The sequence below is a fragment of the Salvia miltiorrhiza genome, chromosome 7 (assembly GCF_028751815.1).
Source record: "Salvia miltiorrhiza cultivar Shanhuang (shh) chromosome 7, IMPLAD_Smil_shh, whole genome shotgun sequence".
NCBI lineage: Eukaryota > Viridiplantae > Streptophyta > Magnoliopsida > Lamiales > Lamiaceae > Salvia > Salvia miltiorrhiza.
Window position 1 is genome coordinate 46,244,179 of NC_080393.1, and position 6,532 is coordinate 46,250,710.

The 6,532-nt window shown below is 37.2% G+C and overlaps 1 long non-coding RNA gene across 1 annotated transcript; it reads left to right on the plus strand.

The window, feature by feature from the left end:
• The first annotated feature begins 291 nt into the window (after positions 1 to 291).
• Positions 292 to 3,350, plus strand: LOC130992786 (uncharacterized). Its single transcript, XR_009091396.1, has 3 exons — positions 292 to 606; positions 2,541 to 2,601; positions 3,110 to 3,350. It is a non-coding gene; the product is annotated as an uncharacterized LOC130992786 (long non-coding RNA).
• Positions 3,351 to 6,532: the final 3,182 nt, after the last annotated feature.

The window sequence follows — 6,532 nt, forward strand, 5'->3', positions numbered from 1 at the left end:
TGCACTAATATTAGTGCTATAATTATTTTATTTGGTCACATGAATAATTATACTATGGTACCTTATTAATGAGTAACATTTCCATAGTTATTGTGATTTTTATTTAATCACCCTTCTCACACTTTATTTTAATTTCTCTACCATATGATTAAATGCCACAAATTGCCAAGTGTGGAGATTGAGAGAGTAGAGATTGAGAGTGTGTTTATGGAGAGTGTAGAAATTAGAGAGAGAAGTGTAGAGATTAGAGTGAGAGAGATCAATGCATTAATTGCATATATTCCATAAGATTTACAAATCTTTCTTTAAGATCACAAGATCAATTCATATCTTGTAAAGAAAATTCTCTCTCCCTCACTCACCACATTCGACCACCTCTCTCTTCCTCACTCATCATTTTCGCCCAACACTCATCTTCTTCATCTCTCACTTTCCACCATTGCCAACCATAGATGAGACCTCCGAAGCTTCACCAAAATATGCCAAACACATAAATCACCAACAAAATCCCACCTAAACACCTCCTATCAACTTGAATTCAAGAGAATCTTTGAAGATTGGCTTCAAGACTAGAGAGAGAAAGTTTGATATTTGGTGTAAACTTGGGTAAGTGATCTCCATATTCATAGATTAGACTTGTATGAGATTGTATGTGAGTATTCTTGAGAGTTTGAAGCAAGAAAATCACCCCTTCATTTTTTTCTAAATTTTCGAAAATATGGGTCTCTTACCCTTCAAAAAAATTTCTTTTTCTTTCCTTGAATTGGGGTGAGAAAAGTGATCTATGATATGTTTGGTGATGATTGATGTGTGTTTTGAAAAGCTATGCTTTGAGATTCAAACTTTGATATAGTTTAGTTTACCCAAAATTGGGAACTTTTGAGTTGATGATTTAAATGATGAATTGATGATGTAGATGAGTCCATGAGATGTATATGATGATGATTGATGGAGTAAATTGAGTATATGATGTCAATTGATGATTTTGATATAAGTTAGTTTACTAAAATTAGGGATATGTGTATCGATGCTCTAATTTGTAAATTGATGGATTATATGTGAGATAAATGGGTTAAAATTGATAGATATATGATGAGATTAAAGATCCATGTGTGTTTATAAAATTTCAAAGAGTTTAGTTTAATAAAAATTAGGACTTTCGTGTCTATGTGCCTATTAAGTGATTCGACTTAAGATATATGAAATTGAGCATGATATTAGTGTTTTAATATGTTTGATTAAGTCTATTGTAAGCTAAGTAAAATTTGGACTTAGTTTAGTTTGAATGAGTTTTTGAGTTTTCATATTTGGAGAGGTCAATGAATGATAAAATGAGGTCTAATTGATTTATGATCATTATGTGAACGTTTGTCATGCTTTTGTTAAGAGTTTGCGTTGATACATGAGTTATCATTAGAGTTTAGTTTACGTGATAAAAGGGGATTTATATGTGTAAAATGAGTTATATGATGTATGAGGTCATTAATGAGTGTTTGGGTAATTTTGAGCATGAGAATGAAAAGAGAATTGAATTGATGCGTTCGTTGAGACGTTTCCCTTGAGATTTGAGTTAAGATGTAAAAGAGGAGAGTTAATTTGAGTATGATGAGTATTATAATGTTTTTGAATGTTTGTGAGTGTTATATGTGTTTAAGATGAGCTTTGATTGGTTTTCTTTGAAGGAATGTTGAGTTGAGCATTTAAGAGTTTGAGATGAGATTTTGGTGATTTTCGTAGGCTTACTGACCTACTGTGATCGACGGTTTTTCGATGTCAAAAAGCTTTGAAAATTTTATAGAAAGTTTCTACATGAGTCTTGAGCATCCCTGTAAAATTTCAAGTCATTTGGGCTTCATTTACTAGTTTTATAAAATACAAAACTTAATCTGCACATTTCTACTGAGAGTTGCAGAGAACAGGGGAAAGAGTCATTAATTCCAGTGGCTTCCTGTGTAATCTAGCCTTCCAAATTTTTATGGTATTAACCTTATTGTATTATATAGATATCCACCAAATTTGAGCCCATTTTGACAACATTTACTATTTTGAAAAAATCAAAGTTTTCGATTGCTCAAAACTGCCGAATATGGTAGACTGTAGTAAAACAGTCATATCTCCCAAACCACTTGTAGTTTTTGACTCTACTTTTTTTTATATGAAACTAGACTCGAAGACCTTTCTTTTGATATGAGTCTCGAGTCCAGGAGATGTCGGAGGCAGAACAGGTTAATTTTTGAAGTCGAGTCAGTGCAGTGTGAAGGTTGTTTTTGACTTATCTATATGTGAATTTTATATGTTTATGTGTTCATGCTTGTTTATGTGCTTGAATGCTATGAGTATGATCCGAGTTGAGAGTTAAGTCGAGAGTAGGATGTGTGAATCCTTAGAAGTTGAGTATACCCAGGGATTGAGTCTTATTGGGTAAATAGACGTTGAGTGAGAAGTTATCGTTGAGACGAGATTGGATTTTAGTAATGGGTTCTAACTAAGGTTTGTTTTATCACATGAACCTTCGATGACGATGATGATGAATTATGAAGACCGAGCGAGACGAAGAAGTAAGTCGCCTGTTTTCTTTCCGAAACTAGCGAAGGACTTCAGGTGGGCAATATTTTGAGTATATGTTTATCATATGAGCTTTCTAAAATGATTTGATGATGTTATGAGATTAACAAATGTTTTGAGATAAATGATATTTGAGAATTGTTTGACTTGCCAATTTTTGATGTTAAGCTTGTGTGTTACCCTCTACTGATGAGACGAATTCGGTCCTGCCTCAAGCGGGATTTTGTGCACAGAGGTGACTGTGAGCCGTCTTCGGGTCGGCCGGTCACGGTACTTGAGAGGGAGGCCTACTTCTCAGTACCTTTGATGATGAGTAGTGGATGTGGTACATACATGATGAATGTTTAAACTGCGCAGTTACTTATTTATGATGTTGATTATGAAAACTGCATGCACAGATTCATTGATGCTAATTTATTTTCTGTGTATTGCTGAGATGTGGCAAGCTTCAAACTTATAGCTCTAAGAGCACTTTCCTTGTTTTTCGGCGTTTGCCCACTGAGTATTATGTACTCACGCCCTGCATGTATTTCTAAATGTGCAGATTAAGCGAGGAGTGAGATTGGTCTGGTGCTGGTGGGGAATTGTTGGAGGATGTATTTACTTTATCGTATTTCCATTTTGACGATAAAGTCTTGATGATTGATATACTTTGATTTTCTTTAGAATTTAAGCAATGTACTCCCGGTTATATGTCTTCATACATATAATCGATTCGCCTTTTGCTGCGATACTCTGCATATTATGATTCCTTACAAAAAATGAGCGATACCCGTTTTGTTTTTGTTCATGAAATTCCTGATAATTAAAAAGTTATAACGACGTTGACGATTTTACCCTTGGGTTCATTTATGATGATTTTCCTTAGCATGCTTTGATGCGAGCTTCCGCTTGATGTTCAACCTATTCTTCTTATCTTTTATTCTTTTAAAATAGTCGTATCGATACTCGTACCCCACTATCACTGGTGTCGGGAATCGGGCTGCGACATACGCTTTTTAGTTAATCAGTTTGATAGAACCGAAGATATGCACAGATACTAAAAATATAAAGCAGATAAAGAACACAAGTAATTTTACGTGGTTCCGAAACAACGTTCCTACGTCCACGGTCAGATGATTAGTCCGACAATCACTCGCTTATGCTTGCGGGTGCACAACAAACCTTAGCAACTGAAACAACAACTGAAACAACTGTTCCAGTACCAACACGCTGGGTTAGATTTCTCTTTCTTCTCTTAGCACGCTTAGACACCTAACAATGCCTTTGTTGCGCTTTGGGTAAGATCTCTGAGTCAGAACTCTGGTCAGAACTCACTCTAACTTCAAACGTCTAACTCTAACAAGAGAGGGGTTTGAAATCAATTTCCAACTATGATTACTCGAGAACAAGCTCTCGCGTAATCTAATTCTAGGCTTAGGATGTAAGAATATTTGCCTAGATAATCTAAGAGAGTTTTGGTGATCATGTAGACTGATTGCTTTTAACTTTGATGACTCTCTTCTTCGATTCAAATTTGTGAATGTTTTGGCTTGAGTAGAAATTTCTGTAGAGCTTCGACTTTGTATTTGAATCGGTGAATATTACGATTGATCCAGGTGCTATTTATAGGCGGAGTTTCGAATAGTTCTGTTGGAGAGAAGGTGTTCGAAATTTCTGCCTTTGTGAGACATTGTCACGTCTTGGGCTAAGGTTGCGATCTTCGTATACTCCTTCAAGCATAAATTTGAATCGTTGAGTCCTCGGAGCTTGTTGCTTCTGTAGCTTTTCACGAAAAGAGAAAATTCGGTCCTTGCAAGGACGATCGTCAAATCCTCTGCATTTAATGCGCTTGTATTTACTTCACATTTAATGCTGCGTGTCTGACACTCTTTGCTTCAGTCCGATGTAGAATGTTGACTGGTACTTGCATTTTACTTCAGTTCTACAATGACATGAATTGCTTGAGTATCTCTGACTGGTGATTGTTTTAATCTTCAGTCAAGAGATGTCTCATGGTACTTCGGTTGTAGTAATATCAGTTGAGTTGTGTTTGGTCTTTGGTCTTCAGTAAGCAGGTCTTCAGTCCTATTCTAAGCACTTGAACTCTAACACTTGAGTTCAACGAAAAGACCTATGCTAGAAGAAGAATCTACGAGTTTTGGTATCATCAAAACAAGGGCAAGGATATTTCTTTAATTTCCCAACAATTTTTTCCTTTTTGATGATGCCAAAACCATACATACAAGCCTATCGGAAACAAAGACAAAAAGACAGAAGGGCAAGATTCTAAACCAAGGTGAGTACCATTCCCCCTTAACAATATGACCTATTATCTTGAACCAACTGAACATGCAACAAAAAGACAAAAGAAGAGCAGCACAAACAACAGATAAAAACTTAATTAAGACAAAAAGAGATTGTCTTCAAGATAGAGATTCAGTTTTCTTTCATTTATCTTGAAGTAACTGATAAGACATCAGTTTGAACCCAAAACATGCTGTATACGCGATCGGAAACACGCGGTAATAGAAATACCAAAAACTTAACCCAACCTATCCACACACAAAAACACTAACACATGTCAACACATAAACTTATCTGTTCTCAGTCCGAGGTCTTTTGAAAGACCTTTCTCCAGAATTTTTTCTTGTAGGATTCTCTTCTTTTCTTGATCCTTTCCCCTTTTTTAGTATTTCCTTCGTTTCTCCTTGCTTCTTCAACTCTTCCTTTTTGTCTTCCCATTTCTTTACCTTTTCCCTCTATTTGGCATCATCAAGAAGGGAGGGTTGTGTCTTCTGATGCCCTTGGGGTCAGTTTCTGCTACGCTCATTGCCTGAAGACTAATCTGATGCTGGAATTTCATCACAACTGATTCGAGGGTAGTGAGTTTGGCCTTGAGATCAGTTAGCTCCATTTCTTGAGCTTGAAGTCTCTTCTTTAGAGGTTGTTCCACTGCATCAGTTGATTGAGTTTCAGTTGAAGGATCTTTCTCTGTCCTCTGCTCTGTTCCTGCGGCATCGGTTGTTAGAGAGGGAGTATGTACATCCTTATGGGGAGCGTTGATTAGACCGCGTGCAATTAGATAGTATTGAATCTTAAACACCAAGTCATGGATGGCATCCCATAGATTTGTGATACCAAACTTAGAGAACACATCTGACTCTATCGAGTCCATTTCTGAAGTAGGTAGGATATCGTCTATTTCTCGAGTTTGAAATCTAGGGCCAGTTTTGACGAAGGTATAGAAGAGGTATAGAGTAAGGTCTTGATAAGCATCAGGATGATCTTCAGCCTTTAGTGAGGGAAGATAGATGCTGAGACTATGTTGAGCAAAAGATATGAAGTAGTTCCTAATATTTGCAGGCTGAGATGATGTTGATGATGAGGGAGCATCTAGGTCGACATACGTGACCATTTTCGAAAAGGTTTCAGTGCAGCGCAGAAAGAATCCAATTAGAGAAGGGACAGATTCCTCTGTTGGAGAAGTAGGGGTTTGAACTGGAGGTGATTCTTCGAGATTTTGCTAATGTATCATGGGAGACTACGGTGAATGATGAGATGGTTCGTCAAATGGAACTGAGGATTTCTCGAGGCAATTTCTCGGTGATCCTTCAGTTGGGGAAAGTGGGAGTGACTATATCGATTGGAGTGGTGACACTTGGTACTTCTAAACTGTCTGAGGTTTTCTTGAGAGAGCTGCGTGTGCGGCTGTGAACGCCGGTATTTGACATAGGAGTTGAACTGATTGAAGTAGGAGCTGCTCTGACTGAACTCGAGGGGCCTTTAAACAGGTAGATAGAGTTGGTTACTTCAATTCTCTCCTTCCAGTAGCATTGCAAGTCTCTGGTGCTATGGAGGATGATCGACGATACTCTATTTTCTTGTCGTAGCTGCTTGGATGAATGAGCTTGGCTTTTCTCCTCTGCTAAAATTCGGAGATAAGCTTGCTCCTAGTCGAATGGACCAGTTTGCATTAGTGCTACAA